The following is a 19,113-nucleotide window of genomic DNA, read 5'->3' as shown; positions in this document are numbered from 1 at the left end:
GGTCACAATTAATCAGGCCCAATCAAAACCATCACAATTCTGAAATGTTTGGCAGACGTTTAGACACCATGCATTTGTTTCATCTAAGCATGTAAAACCTTCATCCTTAAGTATGATTACTACTGAAGTTGGCCAACGATCAAAATGCAGGCGATAGCCCATAATTATGTTGTTACTTCTCCCAAGATTTAATGGCAGAGCAGCACATAAATATATGGTTCAGTAATATCTTTATGGCAGGAGAGCTAATGATTCTTGGAGGTCTCTCATTCATAAGTCAAAGCTGATTTGATAGCAAATAACAATTACAAGCATATTTTAAATAATCTCTATGAAACAAGATGCTAAGATGACAAAAAGGCCATAGTCAGGTGGCTCTTTAACAGGTTAAGTATTTCATGAGTTAGGGATCAAAGCTTAAGTTCTTCCCATGAACAGAATTTCCCAATTTACTCAGTTTCGACACTGAAGGTGCCATCAACAATCATCTTAATGTAGAAGCAGACACCTATGGAAAGAGGTGGTCCACCAGATACAGAGATTCAGGATACTTAGGGTTTATAGATAAAAACCAGCAGTTTTGAGTTGTGTTAGGAAAAAGATTGATAACCGGAAAAAGTGTTTCAGAATTATCATAGATCGGTTTCATCCAGGATCTATTGCCAGCTAATACCCAAGCCCCTTCCACACAGCCATATAACTCAGAATATCAAGGCAGAAAATCCCACAAAATCTGCTTTGAACTGGGTTATCTGAGTCCACACTGCCATATATTCCAGTTCAAAGCAAATAATGTGGGATTTTATTCAGCTGTGTAGAAGGGGCCTTAGGTTAAAAAAAAAGCACTTTTATACAGTTTATTTTTTTTCACTTTAATGAGAATCCTGTGCTCCTAATTCCAAGGAATGTGGAGACCTGAATGTAGTACATGTTAAGAAAACCTACAGCCACCCAGATACTAAAAAAATAGTTCCCTTCATTCCTCACATTAGCCAAAATTAGAATGATACCATGCTGTACATGTATTATGATAGAATTGTAAAAATTATACAGCATTTACAGCATACGTTCTTCAGGGTAGACTTGTTTTCTGATATTATCGGGCCTAGCTCCCATCAGCCCTAGATAACATATCCAATGTGAGAAGTAACTTTATTTAGGGCTGATGGGAGCTAGACCTATAACATCAGAAAACAAGACCACCTAGAAAAACACATGCTACAAATGCTGTATAATTTCACAATTTTATCATAATATATGTACAGCATAGGTATCATTCTAATTTTGAGGGAGAAACAGGAATATATAACCAATAAATGAAAATAAAAATCACATAGGTTTTTATGTATTCTAATTAACAAACTTCATCTGCCTTTACTATACTGACCCTTTCAAACTTGGGTAGGGCTTTTATGGACTTCTTCGGTTGTAATGCTATACACTATAGCCTTCATATCGGTGAGGGATACATTCCTAGACTTCACGTAGGTCCGTGAAATAGTGAATAGCAAACTCTATTGAAAGGAGGGTTTTTGGCCCAGGAATACAATATAATCATAATGGAGAACCTAGAAAATGTTTAGAGAAGACACATATTGTCAAAGGCAGATGAATGAAACCGTGGGTACTTGTACCTTCAATATAGGGGTCCTGCTGTAATCTACTTTAACTGACATAACAGCATCCCATGAAGTTCTGGGATGGGTAATTTACAGATGACTATTTATAATTCTCAGACAGAGGACGCTCGTTTTTTTCCCCAAACTACAAAACCCTAGATTCTCTAGGACACTGCTTCTTAAACCATGTATCTCAATCCCAAATGGGGTCCCCTTAGCTCCATGTTGGGGTCCCGAAAAATTTCACAACAGTAAAAGTCTTCTGAACGTCACCTAGTTGATCTTTTAGACATTGACATGAATGTGTTTTACAGTGTTTACAGTGGACTCTGCAGTAGATGCTCCAGCTATCTATATATATAAAAGGGTAGTGACGTTTCGGCCGAGGACAAAACAACAAAACTACACATCCCAGAAACACTAAACTTGGCAGCACAACCCCTCACCCAGGCCTCTACGCTCATACAACAAAAAGCTCCAGCTACCCCAGGCTTTGAGACTGCAAGGCTATTCACTGCTATTCCACCTGGCCAACAAAGGATTCCCATCAGCCACAGCAACGCGTGGCCGGGCAAAGCTAGTACTTCATAAAAAGTAAAATAGTCCTTTTTAGCATGTTTGCAAATGCTGATTTGTTATTAGTAAAGGTTTGATTCTTATTATACCTATTTTGTATAGCTATACAGTCAGGAAATGTAAAATTTTATCAGGCAGAAACTGGTCACAAGTGAAAAAAGTTTAGGAAGCCCTGCTCTAGGATAGTGTCATGGCAGCTGAAATGGAATACAGCTCAATTCTAATGCAGTGTGAATGGACCCTATGTATTCTATGCTCTATATTCATGCAGTATGAATAAGCCCTATGTCTCTATGCAACCAAATCCAAAATATACATTGTGGTGATACATTTATCCAACCAAGCAAAGGGAGCAAAGTATATCAGGCTAGCTTTTGAAGCCTACTGGCTTCTCCATCAGGTGAAGATGGTGAAATATGCAGGGGAAGGAAAGTGAAGTTTTAGGACCACTATTTTTCTTCTTTGAGATGGTACTAAAAGGAAGTCTAGAGATGATACAGAAATAGGTTTCACACCTTCTTGTCCATAACAGGACCCAGAACAACAAAATAACTACAAAAATACTGTGAAATGACGGTAATAAAATATTCCTTGCAATGTAAATCTTATTAGAAGTCTGGATCCATTTCTGTTCAGTGAGAGGCTGTCAGTCACTTTGAAAGTAGAGTACATTGAGTCTCTGAAGAAGTTTATGTACTGTTCAGTCTGCAGATAAATTTAGGTTTGAGGGAAATGTGATATTTTTCTTGCCATGCGGAGCAAGGGAAGTTTCACTTGATAACAGTTGCACAACAGGAAGGAAAACCTTAAGAAACTGGCTTGATGACACAGAGCCCCCTTCTACACTGCCACTTAATCCACAATATCAAAGCAGATAATCCACATTATCTGCTTTAAACTAAATTATATGAGTCTACACTGCCATATAATCCAGTTCAAAGCAGATAATGTTGGAAATAACAACCTCCCAAGCCTCTCACTATTTATTTGTTAATGTATATATTTGCTGATCTGTATTCTATGTGTATATTGATTTGCCTGTTTGTATCTCTTTGGTGTGAGGGAGCTATAGACATGTGATTGTACTGAGCATGTTCAAACTCAGGACTTCATTTTATATTCAGTCTTGCAACAGACCTCAGTGGAGGTGGATGCATGTATGTGTTTGATCATCAATGAAAGCAGGTTGCTGTTTGGACTTCAATGTTTTAAGTTTTGCATCAGACCTCAGTAGAGGTGAATGTATGTTTACTGACTTCAGTGAGTACAACTATATTTCAAGACTATGGACTATTGATTAAGAATGATACCCTGTGTACTTAATACAGAGAGAAACTTACATCCTATCTGTAACTAAACTTTAATAAGAAATGTGCCTTCATGGTGAATGAATACAAGATGTTTATGACTAAACAAGATACGTTATTTTTCAAAGAAGACTTTGTTTATCTTATTGTCTATTTTAAACTAAAAGGTTTCAAGGGAGTGTATATCTTTTGGGCAACTTCAACTACAAAGAAACAACTATCCTCTACTAACCAAATATATTTTTGTAGTGGCATGTCTTTATTCTTGGCAGTTTAAAGACATGGTTCTTCAGTTTAACAGCTGAGTTACCTGTGTGCCATTACATTAATGCTTGTGAATATCACTTGTTCAAAGGGTTTACTTCTGACGAAGTCAGGCTTTTCTTGACTAGTGGTTTTCAAAAGGTGGTCTTCACATATTTATGGAGATTCACATTTGCCAAAAGGATATGTACCCATAGATTGGGTGCAGTTATTTTCCAATAGGTTACCTAATAGGATATGGAATTTCCAATAGATAATCTGGATTTTATATAGCAGTGTAGAAGGGGCCTGAGTTTTGAAAAGTTACACATCTAGAGCAAAAAAATAAATAAATTCACACACACACAAGAAAAAAATACCAGAGATATCTGGCAATGTAGATACTTGAGAGAGAGCCAAAAAGGCCTGCTTCAGTTGGAAATCAATACATACATAGTAAAAGATAGGAAAATTCATATTCTTGCCAGGTTTAGCCTTTCTGATTCTGACTGCAAAAGACTTGCTCAAGGATTAAGAGCTCTGTTTTAAAACGATTGCAATGTATTTGGCACTATTTTAAGCGAACTGCAAATGCTGTCAAATGGAGTGTGCCTCTCACAGAAGACTAACTGTAAAACAAATGTAAGGTTCCTTCAGGCTAAAGATCCAGCAAGTCGCCAGAAACCAGAAATTCAGGAAAAGAAGAGGTGGAGAAAGAACTGGCAGAGAACTCCCCACATCCTGTAAAAACTGCTCTGTAAAAGCTGTACTTAGTGCACCATTTACATTTAATCTTCATGGCTCTGTACTGACTCAGAGGCATATCTCTTTCATCTAAGGCAGCCAACAGATCCTTGAATTTCTGTCATTCTTGCCTTTAGAAAGGGAAAGCGGTCATTGTTCTTTTATCCTGTTATCCATCACCAGGCTTGACCTGAAACCTACCAAACTAGCAGTGATTCATTCAATCTCTTATCTCTTCCTTGCGTTTAACTCTTGGTCTACCAAATGGGGACCTTTCTGTTTCTTCTTCTATTACAGTGGTTCTCAACCTGTGGGTCCCCAGGTGTTTGGGTCTAAATCTCCCAGAAATCCCAGCCAATTTACCAGCTGCTAGGATTTCTGGGATTTGACGGCCAAAACATCTGGGGACCCACAGGTTAAGAACCATTGTTCTATTAACTAGGGTGCATCTACACTGTAGAATTAATGTGGTTTCACATCAATTTAACTGCCATGACTCAATGTCGTGGAATTATGGGAGCTATAGGTTGGTGAAGCCCAGGCACACTTTAGCAGAGAAGTCTAAAAAACCTTGTAAAACAACAACTCCTGAGATTCCATAGAATTGAACCCTGGAAATTGAAGGGGTGTCAAAGTGCTTTAATTTTACAGTGTAGATGCACCCTTAGACCAAGGATGGGAAAAAGGTAGGTGTGCTTCTACTTAAATCCAGTCAGTCCTCTACATTTGATTGGTTTAGGGGACAAGACTCTCTGAAGCTTTAGGTGCTCTTACTGCCTATTACAGGGGAAAGCAGCTGATTCCTAATCCATCTAAAACACAGAAGTGTGCTTTTCATCTCAAGAACAGATAAGCATCTCGAGCCCTGAGGATTGCCTGGGGAGTAATCCCACTGGAGCATTGCAGCACACCAAAATATTTGGGAGTTACCCTGGACTGTGACTTACAAGAGGCACTGCTTGACTATGAAGCAAAAATTGGGTGCTAGAATTCTTATCATATGAAAGCTGACTAGCACAACCTGGGGATCACAAGCAGACACAGTGAACACATCTGTCCTTGTGCTTTGCTACTCTGCTATTGAATACGCATGCCCAGTGTGGAATACATCCCACCACGTTAAAAAGGTGGATGTGGATCTTAATGAGGCATGCCACATTATCACAGGATGTCTACGCCCTACACCACTGGAGAAATTATACAATTTAGTCGGTATTGTGCCATCTGACATCCGTTGGAAAGTAGCAGCCAGTAATGAAAAGACCAAGGCATTGACATCTCCGGCCCATCCTCTGTTCGAATATCAGTCTGCAAGGAACAGCTTTCTAAGATCTACAGAGATACTTGCAGGAACACCTCAGCAAGTGAGAGTCCAAAAGTGGCAGGCTAAAACCTGGAACCTCAATCAGTACAAGGTGAGAAACGCCCTTCTGGGCACACAGAAGACTGGGCAACTTGGACGGTGCTGAACAACACGAAATGCAGAGCCAATCTTAAGAAATGGAGCTACAAAGTGGAGTCCACGATATGCGAGTGTGGAAACCACAGACCACTTACTACAATGCGGTCTGAGCCCTGCCACACGCACAATGGAGGACCTTTGTGCACGACAACACCAGAGGCACTCCAAGTGGCCAGCTTCTGATCAAGGGAAATCTAGTATAATGTCAAATTTTGACTTTGTGTGTTTCATAAATACATTATACTGTACTCTCCATCCGCTTCTCACACGATAAATAACAAGGTTCTCATAAAAGTGGAAAAACTGCTGAAAATAAAAATACACTATTTCAAAAAAAAATGAGACAACTCTTCTCTTGGAATTTCTAGATCTTCCAGGACAATGGAATGCTAATAGTCAATGTCCTCTGAAAGATCACCATAGAAAAAAATCAAGTTAGAGGGCCTAGGGATGCCTAGAGAATGGTTCTGGCGAGGAATCAATAAATTATATAGAAATCTCTATAGCAGCAGCAGGCCACAAAGGACTAGACATTCCTAGAGAGAACAAATTAATCAAATCAATTAAAATTCAGATCCATTGAAGTGAAACGCACAAACATAGACAATCAACTGTAGTTAACTTCTGAGTGACTCCTCACAGATCAGTAGGGATTTCCAACCCGTAGATATTGAAACAAGAAAGGCAGCTAACCCATTGCCCCACCACACTAGATTACACTCCTGAAAATGACCTTGTGTGTCAACAAGCGCTAGATTTTGTTTGTGTGTGTGCAGATGGGATGCCATGACCTCATTTTATAGATAAAAAATGAAACCTGTGGTTCCATGCCACACTAGAGTGTGTTCGGGTGGTAAATGTAATTAATAAGGACATACTGCATTGTGAGTCCATGTAACCTTTGAGTGTGGTCCTGATGGTAAATATAATTTAATTTAATAAGGGCACACTGCTATTTATTTTAGCTTGAACCTATGGGAAAGGCAAGATTCTGTCCTCTCCTAGATCAACTACAGTAAAGTCTCACTTATCCAACATTCGCTTATCCAACATTCTGGATTATCCAAAGCATTTGGGCCCGGGCTGTGGCGCATGCGGGAGAGCAAGCCAGCTGCAACCAGCTGCAATGAATCACTTTGACCAGGAGATCATGAGTTCGAGGCCCGCTCGGAGCCTATGTTTGTCTTGTCTTTGTTCTATGTTAAAAAGGCATTGAATGTTTGCCTATATGTGTAATGTGATCCGCCCTGAGTCCCCTTCGGGGTGAGAAGGGCGGAATATAAATGCTGTAAATAAATAAATAAATAAATTTTTGTAGTCAATGTTTTCAACACATCGTGATATTTTGGTGCTAAATTCGTAAATACAGTAATTACAACATAACATTACTGCGTATTGAACTACTTTTTCTGTCAAATTTGTTGTATAACATGAAGTTTTGGTGCTTAATTTGTAAAATCATAACCTAATTTGATGTTTAACAGGCTTCTCCTTAATCTCTCCTTATTATCCAACATATTAGCTTATCCAACGTTCTGCCAGCCCGTTGGATAAGTGAGACTCTACTGTACTTAGGAACTTTGAATTACTTTTGCAGCAACAGGGTTAAGCTGAGGGCAACAGATGCAAGTGGGAGGAGGAGAGAGAACATTTTAAAAGCAGCTAGAAAAAAATGGGATGCTAAAGGATGAACTTGTGCTGGATCCACACTGTGGAATTAATGCAGTTTGACCCCACTTGAACTGCCCTGGCTCAGTGGGATCAAAGGAGCTGTAGTTTGGGGAGACACTCTTTGGCAGAGAAGGCTGGAAAGCCAGGTAAATACCACAGAATCCCACAGCATTGAGAATGGCAGTCCAAGTGGGGTTAAACCGCATTAACTGGGCAGTGTAGACGGATCTTGTATCATAGAATCATAGTTGGAACAGACCTGAGGAGCCATCCAGTCCAACCCGCTGCCAAGAAGCAGGAAAATCACATTCAAAGCACTCCCGACAGATGGCCATCCAGCTTCTGCTTAAAAGCCTCCAAGAAGGCTTTTAAGAAGGAGCTGTGAGGGTGCCTTGGGATACTTGGGAAGGCTCCATGGCCTAAGATGAAAATGCACCCCACTTTCCACCTTCCTCCTCCTCCTCGAGGCTGGGCTCTCCCTGACTAAGCCATGACCTCTTTTGCTTACCTCCAAAGGCAGGCAGAGCCCGGCTTCTGGCGCCTCTTTTACGCAACAGCGAGCACCCGGCTGCTTCCCTTTCCCCCTCCCTCCCTCGCGCGCCCCCTCCCCTCCCCTTTGCAACCCTATTCACAGAATGGAGAGGCGGGGCTAAGGAACCCTCCCCCAGCGGCAGCCAATCCTGAGTCGTTGCGTCAAGCAGCAACTCCTCTCGCCTCCGCCGACGCACCAAGCTGGCACGCAGGAGGCTTCACAGCCCTCTGCGTGCCAGCTTCGTGCGTCGGCAGAAAGGGGAGGAGTTTGCCACTTGAGCCAACTCCCAAAGGGAAGCCTGCGCAGATGGCTGCGGACTTTCCAAAGCAGGAGGGAAGTTTAGTCTTCCAAATGTTTCTCGGACTCCAACTCCCTTCGGCCTTAGCTAACCATCATGGAAGTTGTAGTCGAATCTATTGGAAAAAATATGTACACAATCTTGTTGCTTTTGTGTGCCATCAAGGTGTCAAACAGGGATGTGTTATTACAGTAGAGTCTCACTTATCCAACATAAACGGGCCGGCAGAAAGTTGGATAAGCGAATATGTTGGATAATAAGGAGGCATTAAGGAAAAGCTTATTAAACATCAAATTAGGTTATGATTTTACAAATGAAGCACCAAAACATCATGTTAGACAACAAATTTGGCAGAAAAAGTAGTTCAATACGCAGTAATGCTATGTAGTAATTACTGTATTTATGAATTTAGCACCAAAATATCACGATGTATTGAAAACATTGACTACAAAAATACGTTGGATAATCCAGAACGTTGGATAAGCGAGTGTTGGATAAGTGAGACTCTACTGTACCTCAACTGTATTTTCCATGTGTTGTCGAAGGCTTTCATGGCCGGGATCACTGGGTTGTTGTGTGTCTTTCGGGCTGTGTGGCCATGTTCCAGAAGTATTCTGGAACATGGATCTGGCTACCAGTATTAAAAAGCTCTAAAATCAAAACAGTAGATGGGAAGCAACACTCTGAGGACAGAGGAGCCTCAAGGACGGCTAATGACTGAACAAAGGATCCCCACAGGCAAGAGACAAAACCTTTCCAATGCTAATTAGGGTGATTAACCGAAACATTAATGCTGGCTTCCAACTGACAAAGGACTCTTGTCACACCCTGGACTCTCCACAGATAAATATTTTTTCCTTTCCTTGCCTAGTTTATCCATGCCTCACAACCTCTGAGGATACCTGCCATAGATGTGGGCGAAACGTCAGGAGAGAATACTTCTGGAACATGGCGACACAGCCTGAAAGACATACAACATCCCCATATTTTCCATCTTTATCGCTATGATACTTCTTGTTGATGGGAAGCCTCCCTCTGGAATGAAAATCTTCTATGGACAGATGGCAAGCTATTTAACCTCAGCAGACTGAAAGCCAAAACAAGGTCACAACAACATCAGTTATAGAACTCCAATATGCCGATGATAATGTAGTCTATGCACACTCAGAAGAAGACCTACACCTTTGCAGAAGCATACGAGAAGCTTGGCCTCTCATTGACCATTGAGAAAACCAAAGTCACCAGCCAATTCCTCTGCAATGCCAAAAATACAGCTTGATGGTGTAATGTTAGAAAATGTTGACAATTTCCGCTACCTTGGCAGCCTCCTCTCCACAAAAGGCACTGAAATACAACACCGCCTGAGTTCTGCGAGTGCAGCATTTTTCCAAATGAAGCAGAGAGTGTTTGAAGATTGGGACATCCATAGAGATACCAAGGTGCTTGTTTATAAAGCTATTGTCCTCCCAGTTCTGTTATATGCCTGCGAAACATGGACTGTACAGACGTCACACTCCTGGAATGGTTCCATCAGCATTGCCTCTGAAAAATCCTGCAAATCTTTTGGGAAGACAGGCAGACAAATGTCAGCGTACTGGAAGAAGCAAAGACCACCAGCATTGAAGCGATGCTCCTACGCCATCAACTCCGCTGGACTGACCGTGTTGTCACTGACTACTCACAAAGTAGTTATACTCCCAACTCAAGAATGGAAAATGGAATGTTGGTGGACAGGAAAAGGGATTTAAAGATGGGCTTAAAGCTAATCTCAAAAACTGTGGCATAGACACCAAGAACTGGGAAGCTCTGGCCCTTGAGCGCTCTAGCTGGAGGTCAGCTGTGACCAGCAGTGCTGTGGAATTTGACGAGGCATGAATGGAGGGCGAAAGGGAGGAACGCGCAAAGAGGAAGGCTCGTCAAGCCAACGCTGACCAGGACTGCCTTCCATCTGGAAACCAATATCCTCACTATGGAAGAACATGCAGGACAAGAATAGGGCTGCACAGTCACCTACAAACCCACCGCCAAGACCCTACGCTTGGAAGACCCACAGACAACAAAGAATTGCCTAGGAAGAGAAGCCTTCCAGTAGAATTTATCAGTTGGGTTCTTCTGTAAGGTATCTTTAGGGCCACTTTTACATTACTGTATAATCCAGTTTCTGAATCCAGTTCAAAGCAGAACATTTGGACTCCAAAATTGGATTATATGTCCTCCTAGAATCCAGCCTAACTGCATGGAACTGGATTGTCAGAGGACCCATCTGCACTGTCATATAATCCAGTTCAAAACAGATAATCTGGATTTTATATGGCCGTGTAGATGGGATCTCAGAATACAGGCCCCGACTACACTGCCATGTAATACAGATTATCAAAACTGATTGTCCACATTATATGCTTTGAACTGGATTATGAGTCTACACTGGCATCGAATCCAGTTCAAAGCAGATAATCTAGATTTTATATTTTAGAAGAGGGTGCAAATTAACTGCATTGAACTGAATTATATGGCATTCAGGCCTCTTCTACACTGCCATATAGCCCAGATGATCAAAGCAGAAAATCTACATTATCTGCTTTGAACTGGACTGTTTGAGTCTACACTGTCATATAGGTAAAGGTAAAGGTTTCTCCTGACATTAAGTCTAGTCGTGTCCGATTTTGGCGGTGGTGCTAATCTCCATTTCTAAGCCAAAGAGCCGGCGTTGTCCATAGACACCTCCAAGGTCATGTGGCCAGCATGACTTCATGGAGCGCCGTTACTATCATATATTCCAGTATAATCCATATAACACAGTCATATAATCCAGTTGAAATCACATAATCAGGATTGTATATGGCAATGTAGAAAAGGCCAAGGAGAGCTGAGAAACAGTTTAGTCCAAGCAGAAAAAAGCTATCAGCAACTAACTGGCTTGTTTTGTATCCACGCACAAGGAATCTTTAGACACAGGACATAAATGCATAAATGGCACATCAATAACTGCCTTTCTTAACTGATATATTTATGATGCCATCAGGACATCACTTCAGGTCTTGAACATCATAATGCATAAAGAATGCAGCTAATTCAGCAAGACAAATAGTCGTATGGGGATTTCTACTGCGAAGGAGGAGATATTAAACTTCAATCAATGCAGTTATCCAGCCCAAAAGGCGGTCTGTCATTGCTATTAATGACTGGAACAATCCCACAAAACAAAACAAAAAGCAAAGTATGCCTGTTGAGTGACTGCATGGTACAGTAGATCTCACTTATCCAACACAAACGGGCCAGCAGAACGTTGGATAAGCGAATATGTTGGATAATAAGGAGGGATTAAGGAAAAGCCTACTAAACATCAAATTAGGTTATGATTTTACAAATTAAGCACCAAAACATCATGTTTAACAACAAATTTGACAGAAAAGGTAGTTCAATACGCAGTAATGCTACATAGTAATCACTGTATTTACAAATTTTGCACCAAAACATCACAATGTATTGAAAATATTGACTACGAAAACATTGACTACTAAAAGGCAGACTGTGTTAGATTATCCAGAACATTGGATAAGTGAATATTGGATAAGTGAGACTCTACTGTATATGGCTTGAGTGTAAGATTGTGACACTGGCAGATTGGGGCTCAAATTCCTACTTGACCATGGAAACTCGCGGGGGTCCCTTCTACACTGCTATATAATCCAGTTCAAAGGAGATAATCTGGATTTTATATGGCAGTGTAGAAGAAGCCTGTGTGACCCTGAGGAAGTCACACTGTCTCAGCTTCAGTCAAGAAAGTCCTGTGATAGTTTCACTTAAATTTGCCATAAATCAGATTGGATCTACACTGCCCTATATCTCAGGATCTGATCCCAGATGATCTGTTTATCCCAGATTATCTGGCAGTGTAGACTCACAGAATCAGGTTGAAAGCAGATAATCTGGGATCAGATCTTGGGATATGGGGCAGTGTAGATCCAGCCTGGGGCCCCTGGTGGCACAGTGTGTTAAAGCGCTGAGCTGCTGAACTTGCAGACCAAAAGGTCCCAAGTTCAAATCCTGGGGCGGAATGAACGCCCGCTGTTAGCCCCAGCTCCTGCTAACCTAGCAGTTCGAAAACATGTGAGTAGATCAATAGGTACTGCTCCAGCAGGAAGGTAATGGTGTTCCATGCAGTCATGCCGGCCACATGACCTTGGAGGTGTCTTATGGACAACACTGGCTCTTCAGCTTAGAAATGGAGATGAGCACCAACCCCCAGAGTCGGTCACGACTGGACTTAACATCAGGGGGAAACCTTTACCTTTTAGATCCAGCCTTAGAAATGGTTTGAAGGTACACACAGCAAAAACAAATCCTGTTGATACATCTCCCCTGCCTCATTCCTTACAGTTTGGTCCTCAGACTGCTCTTGCTTGGGCGTCACTTGTCCTTTGTGGGAAATGTTTTTTCCCCCTTTTCCAATACAATCAAATCAATAAACTACAGGAAAAGGTGAGTGGTAGAAATTGTCATCACCCACAAGGTCATCTTTCGATGTGATGTCCCCTGCTCCTCCTTTTCCGTAATATTTCTTCTTTACAACTATCCAAATCTAAGTAATCATTTCTCATTAGTTTTGTGTTGCTATGGAAGTATTCATTATCTCAAGACACCCAAGGCATGGAAAAGCGACACAGTGATTTGATCAGAGCAAGATAATATGAGCTTTTTCATCGCTGCTTCCCCATTGGCTCTCTGGCGCGGCTCTATAATTTGTGGTAAATGCTCGCCCGCTGAGGAGCTATGCGAATAATGAAATATAGTCTCTTCCACTCGAAATAAAATAGTATAAATAAGTCTCAATGAGAATTAATTCTAGCCAGGCAGAATTAAATCCTTGCAATTCCAAGAAGACTTTTGTGACTTGTGACATTTTTTGTAGCACATTTGATGGTATAGAAAAGGAATTTGGACAAGACATGGGGTCACAATAAGTTGGCAGTCAATATAAGGGTCAAACAGGAAATTGTTTTAAAGCAGGACAGTCTGTTTATCCATACTGCCCAATACAAGCCTCTCTGGTGCTTTTGGGGCCTTTCACTTAATAATCTTTCCTACGTCTAATATTTCCAAAGACTGATCCTGGGACTTTGACTTTGGTTCATGGCCCTTACATGAATAGAACAACACAAGTATCATAGAATCATAGAGTTGGAAGAGACCTTGTGGACTATCCAGTCTAACCCCTTGCCAAGAAGCAGGATCGCATTCAAAGCACCCCCGACAGATGTCTATCCAGCCTCTGCTTAAAAACCTCTAAAGAAGAAGGCTTCACCACAGTCTGGGGCAGAGAGTTCCACTGCTGAACAGCTCTCACAGTGAGGAAATTCTTCCTAATGTTCAGGTGAAATCTTCTTTCCTGTAGTTTGCAGCCATTGTTCCGTGTCCTAGTGTCCAGGGCAGCAACAAACAAGCTTGCTCCCTCCTCCCTGTGACTTCCCCTCACATATGTATACATGGTTGTCATGTCTTCTCTCAGCCTTCTCTTCTGCAGGCTAAACATGCCCAGCTCTTTAAGCCCCTCCTCATAGGGCTTGTTCTCCAGACACTTGATCATTTTAGTCGCCTTCCTCTGGACACATTCCAGCTTGTCAACATCTCCCTTCAATTGCGGTGCCCAGAATTGGACACAATATTCCAGGTGTGGTCTGACCAAGGTGGAACAGAGGGGAAGCATGACTTTCCTGGATCTAGACGCTATACCCCTATTGATGCAGGCCAAAATCCCATTGGCTTTTTTTGCCGCTGTATCACATTGTTGGCTCATGTTTAACTTGTTGTCCACTAGGACTCCAAGATCTTTTTCACATGTACTGCTGTTGAACCAGGGATCCCCCATTCTGTATCTTTGCATTTCATTTTTTCCTGCCTAAGTGGAGTATCTTGCATTTGTCCCTGTTGAACTTCATTTTGTTAGTTTCATCCCATCTCTCTAATCTGTTAAGATAGTTTTGGATTCTGCTCCTGTCTTTTGGAAGATTAGCTATCCCTCTTAATTTGGTGTTGTCTGAAAACTTGATGATCATGCCTTCTAACCTTTCATCTAAGTCATTAATAAAGATGTTGAACAGAACCGGACCCAGGAAGGAACCCTGCAGCAATCCACTTGTGACTTCTTTCCAGGATGAAGAGAAAGCATTGGTGAGCTCCCTTTGGGTTCGTTCACTTGACCAATTACAGATCCACCTAACTGTAGTTTTGCCTAGTCCACATTTGACTAGTTTGTTTGCCAGAAGTTCATGGGGGACCTTGTCGAAGGCCTTACTGAAATCCAGATACGCTACATCAACAGTATTCCCTGCATCTACCCAACTTGTCACTCTATCGAAAAAAGAGATCAAATTTGTCTGGCATGACTTGTTTTTGATAAATCCATGTTGACTATAAGCGATGACTGCATTCGTTTCTAAGGGTTTGCAGACCATTTCTTTATTTTTTTTCCAGAATCTTGCCTAGTATCGATGTAAGGCTGACCAGATGGTAATTTCTTGAAGATAGGGACCACATTTGCCCTCCTCCAATTTGCTGGGACTTCTCCCGTTCTCCAAAAACTGGCCCTGAGGTCTTGAATTCATTTAGAGCGGCCAGGTATTCCTGGATGACTTGTTTCTCTATTTGGGGTTGGATTTCGCCTAGAAGGGACTATCTTTCTCTATGAATGATAGTACAGTAGAGTTTCACTTATCCAACACTCACTTATCCAACGTTCTGGATTATCCAACACATTTTTGTAGTCAATGTTTTCAATACATAGTGATATTTTGGTGCTAAATTTGTAAATACAGTAATTACTACATAGCATTACTGCATATTGAACTACTTTTTCTGTCAAATTTGTTGTATAACATGATGGTTTGGTGCTTAATTTGTAAAATCATAACCTAATTTGATGTGTAATAGGCTTTTCCTTAATCCCTCCTTATTATCCAACATATTTGCTTATCCAACGTTCTGCTGCCCGTTTATGTTGGATAAATGAGACTCTACTGTATTTCTGATCTCTTGTAGCTGAGAAGTATAGCATGCATCCACAAGAGGGCACCAAATTTTGGCTTTTGTTATACCATACAAAATCACAATTAGCAAAAACAAGTCATCTCATCATCTTGAACAAGTCCCAATGGATTCCTTCTTATTCACTCAAAAGTTAAGCAGGATTTTAAAAGAGTGGTTTATTCTTATGACTGAATACAAACAAGTATACAGCTTTGTACTTTTCATAACTGTTAATAAAGGGTAAAGTATGTTTTAGTATATGCTGTTGTATTACATAGATTCTATAGCTTATTACTACTAGACTTTTCAAATAATTAAAAGTATTGAAAATGAAGGAACCACACTAGGCATCTACAGTATTTTGATTCCAAATAAATGCCATTCATGCAAACAGTGGCCTGCAGTAGTTCAACCAAAAACCACCAAAACAAACAGCTAAAAACAGCCAATAAAATTCTAGCTGTGTGGAGAAACAGAATCAATCTCTGCTAACTTTATACAGTCTGAATTGCTTTTTAGGGCTTGACTTAGTAGTGTTCAAAATTTTAACAAACCTGATATTTTGTGGGTACAAGTAACCCTGTTTTATTTGTTGCCGGTATCCCTATGCCAGTGCGTTGAAATCCTGCCAACATTAAAGCATAAAATGAAGACAAAGTCAGTACATAAAATTATAAAACTAAAAAAAGGAGTCTCGCCCTTTAGGCTGAAATTAAGATTCCCAGTTCTCAAGGCCTGCCCCTATTGTGTTCTGACTTTTAGTGAAAGCATTGTTTAATTTATTAGATATGAAGGTAATATAGTTGTGAATGCCCAATGTATTAGATGTTTTGAGGGAAAGGGTAAGAGAACTGAATAATGGGAAGGAGTGATAATTGGTCAAATGTCTTTGAAAAAGACTGGTGTATAATGTCAGTCAGTGAGGAGAGAAAGTTGTCTTTCAAGATTAGGGATTAGTTTGTCAGTGAAATTTAGGAGTTTGGATAATTAAGAGAATTACAATCAGGGTCCGAGTTAGCTAGAAGATTAGTGTGTAAGGACTTCATCTCATGGTGAACTCATCTCTAGAGTTTCTAGACACTTAAAACACGGAGCCCCATGGAGCCCATCAGACAACACAAGATCATTCTGTGGGTTCCCGATTTGAGCCCATTTCTTAAGTGTGGATTTGCAAGGATTTTAAAGTTGCTTGAGAACCAACTCCAAGTGGTTCCCTGTGCATAGAGATGGGTTAAAACAGTGAACTTTAGGTGTGATGGGGATTGTTTTCCGTGTTCTTTCTGTTTTGTGACATTTTCCTATGGATGGAAATTGCCCCAAAGTTATCACCATTATTCTAGGGACAGCAGACAGAATGGTAAATAATAATTTTTAATAACAAGCATTTACAATGCCAAATGCTTGTTTTAAAAGTTCTCTTTTTTAAAAAAAAGTGAGTGGAGAGAAATTGGGAGGAGCTTGTACTTTCCCTTGTGATGACAAAAGAAACTGAATATTTCTGTAGAAACAGGAGAAGGAAAATATGTGTGATGGGAATAAGTTCTCCAGATCCTTTGGAGACAGAGCGACACAAAACCCAACACTAAGAAGCTGATTTTCCCTAATTCCTGTGGGATGAAGTCCTAAGAGAGTCATATACAGTAGAGTCTCACTTATCCAAGTCTCGCTTATCCAAGTTTCTGGATTATCCAAGCAATTTTTGCAGTCAATGTTTTCAATATATCATGATATTTTGATGCTAAATTCATAAATACAGTAATTACAACATAACATTACTGCGTATTGAACTATTTTTTCTGTCAAATTTGTTGTATAACATGATGTTTTGGTGCTTAATTTGTAAAATCATAACTTAATTTGATGTTTAATAGTCTTTTCCTTAATCTCTCCTTATTATCCAAGATATTCGCCTCTCCAAGGTTCTGCCGGCCCGTTTAGCTTGGATAAGTGAGACTCTACTGTATGTGTTTTGGGTGTCTTAAATAATTCATCTCTATGTTAAGTTCAATTTCTGTTCAGTCAATCATTAAAAAGCCCAACCCAAAAAAATTCTTGGTTTTTAGGCCTGTTCCTAGGGTTATTTGGGGCACTGATTCAGAAAACTGCATTGGATAAGTCACATCGGCTCTGGTTTCTTGGATATGATTATCATTATTTTCTATGAGTGAGCAGATGGTGACTGGTAGATGGCATATGTTCTGCATCTCAAAAACTAGAGCTGATAAGGGGAAGCTGGTGCCATTTTTGGAATCAGCAGGTCAAATATACCCAAAAACAGAGCTAACATTTCAGACACCAAAATGTGTGTTGACTAGTGTTATATTTGTGACATATGCTTTTGCATCCAGGAATGCTACATTGGAAAATTGACTTTAAACATGGAGTTTGTGCTGGCAGCAGATAATGTCCTTTTCCAGTGTGCATTTTATAAATGTCCCTTCCCATTGGAGGGGAACATCATTGTTGACATTAAGAAGGAGAAGTTAGATTCATCTCTCTGACAGGTGGGACTAAGGAAATTACAAAAGCTGAGAGATAAGACTCCAGTGAACCTATGCTGCTGATGCTGTTCCTAGCCAATAAATGCCCATGTAATGCTGGTAAGACTGAGAGACAGAGAATCCTTTCTCTCAATATAGATGAAACCAAAGATGTTATTCTTATCTAGAATAAATAAATATAGCTATTTTAGATCACTGCAATGTATCGCAGTGCCTTTGTGTTTCAGCTACAGATGATCTAAGATGTGTAATTTCTTATATATAATGTAAATGCAATATACAAATTATGACAATACAATGAGATGCTTATAATCATATACAAAGTGAGCAGTTTGTATAGGTTTTCAATTTTTATAAAATAATCTAAAATATTATTAAATAGATTGGCTATTCTCAGGAAAGCATTAAAAATCCAATGCTAAACAGTGCTTAAGTGTAGTGGAGATGCTGTCATTACTAACTATTAATTATAGGTTTTTTGATAAGTAATAGTAAGGGTCTGAACCATTTTCTTACAGCAGTAAAGCAACTGTTATGGCTTAGTTGGGTGTCTTATCTGCTTACTGTATAAAATAAAGCATTCGGCTTGTAGTTTTTAGCTTAGCTTAGCTCTGAATTAGAGCTGGTAGCTCATGGGAGGTGGCTGTTTTATTATCAGAAGCTGACTTACGGCATTTGGAAGCTGGAAACAGAAGCTGAAGTCAACACCAAGAAAGACTTCTTACCTGCACAATAAAACAAGGGCATCTTAAGTTCAACAAAGTAGACAGAAACTGAACTATTTTCAACGTTTATTTCCAGTTGTTAAAGAAAGAAGACAAAGAAGAAAATGTTTTGTTATACTCTGGTGAGATTAACTATTCTGATTTGCTTTGTATCACTGAACTAAAGTGAATTAACTATTTTCTTTTCTACTCAAAGACACAACTGACTCATGTGTATTTTTGAGTTCAAGGTCACACTACATTAAAAGGGACTGAAATATTTTTTTAAAATAATTTTATTGAATATTTTCAAATACAGTGCAAACATATAAAATCGGGGCAATGTGAGAGAAAAGGGGGATATATAGGGGGAAAGGGGTATGGGTTCAGGGGTTTGTGTAGAGTACAAAAAGGTGAAGAAAAGGGGAGG

At 40.2% G+C, this 19,113-nt stretch overlaps 1 protein-coding gene across 2 annotated transcripts in view; it reads right to left on the bottom strand.

The window, feature by feature from the left end:
- aass (aminoadipate-semialdehyde synthase) overlaps window positions 1–8,242 on the bottom strand; it is a 46,786-nt gene extending 38,544 nt beyond the window's left edge. For both annotated transcript variants that reach the window (XM_062982345.1, XM_003221330.3), the window contains exon 1: window positions 8,131–8,242. The gene's annotated coding sequence lies outside the window, so the exon portion shown is untranslated. The remainder of the gene's footprint in view (window positions 1–8,130) is intronic.
- Between the last annotated feature and the right edge of the window lie 10,871 nt (window positions 8,243–19,113).

This window comes from Anolis carolinensis, chromosome 5, assembly GCF_035594765.1.
Source record: "Anolis carolinensis isolate JA03-04 chromosome 5, rAnoCar3.1.pri, whole genome shotgun sequence".
NCBI lineage: Eukaryota > Metazoa > Chordata > Lepidosauria > Squamata > Dactyloidae > Anolis > Anolis carolinensis.
The sequence above is the reverse complement of the archived record's forward strand: the minus strand, read 5'-3'. Positions and strand labels throughout refer to the sequence as shown.